Genomic DNA, 601 nt, shown 5'->3' with positions numbered 1-601 from the left:
CTTGTTTTTGTCTATCAGTCAAAGATCATCAGGAGTGGGGGACTTCCACTTGGCATGCTGCTTGCAGAAGGTGGTCTTATAAAAGATGGCTAAAAGCTCACGGAGTAAGTGGAAAAGGAAGATGTGGGCTGAAAAGAGGAAAAAGAATGCTCCAAAAGAGCTCAACAGACTTAAAAATATTCTCAAAGTAGGCAGTGATGTTTTAATGAAAGATGTTAAAGAAATAGCAACGGTGGTGGTACCCAAACATTGCCGGAAGAAAACGCCGTGACTGGGGAAAGGCGAAAAAGACGACATGAAAATGGAGGCTGAGATTAAGAGAAACAAAAAGACTCTTCTAGACCAGTGTGGATAGTACTCCGTGTGATTGGACCAGAGGCAAAGAAAAAGACTGAAGGCCAAGTGAGAGAAAGGAAGGCGGAAGAGCAAAGCAAAAGCAGCAAAGGCAGCAAAGGGTTTGACCTGGTAGACTCTCTAAGAACTTGAAAAACTCCACATGGGACAGATGTTTGATTGGAGAATATATACATTGATTTTGACTCCTACTACGTGAAAACTATTTGTTTTCATATTTTAAATTGCCTTTTTGTCTTCAATTCAA

General features: G+C 40.8%; 1 pseudogene; it reads left to right on the top strand.

Moving 5' to 3' along the window:
* On the top strand, positions 1-601 carry LOC144367754 (protein LLP homolog pseudogene; annotated as a pseudogene).

The sequence above is a fragment of the Ictidomys tridecemlineatus genome, chromosome 11, assembly GCF_052094955.1.
Source record: "Ictidomys tridecemlineatus isolate mIctTri1 chromosome 11, mIctTri1.hap1, whole genome shotgun sequence".
NCBI classification, from domain to species: domain Eukaryota; kingdom Metazoa; phylum Chordata; class Mammalia; order Rodentia; family Sciuridae; genus Ictidomys; species Ictidomys tridecemlineatus.
Note: the sequence above shows the minus strand (reverse complement) of the source record. Positions and strands in the feature narration are given on the sequence as shown.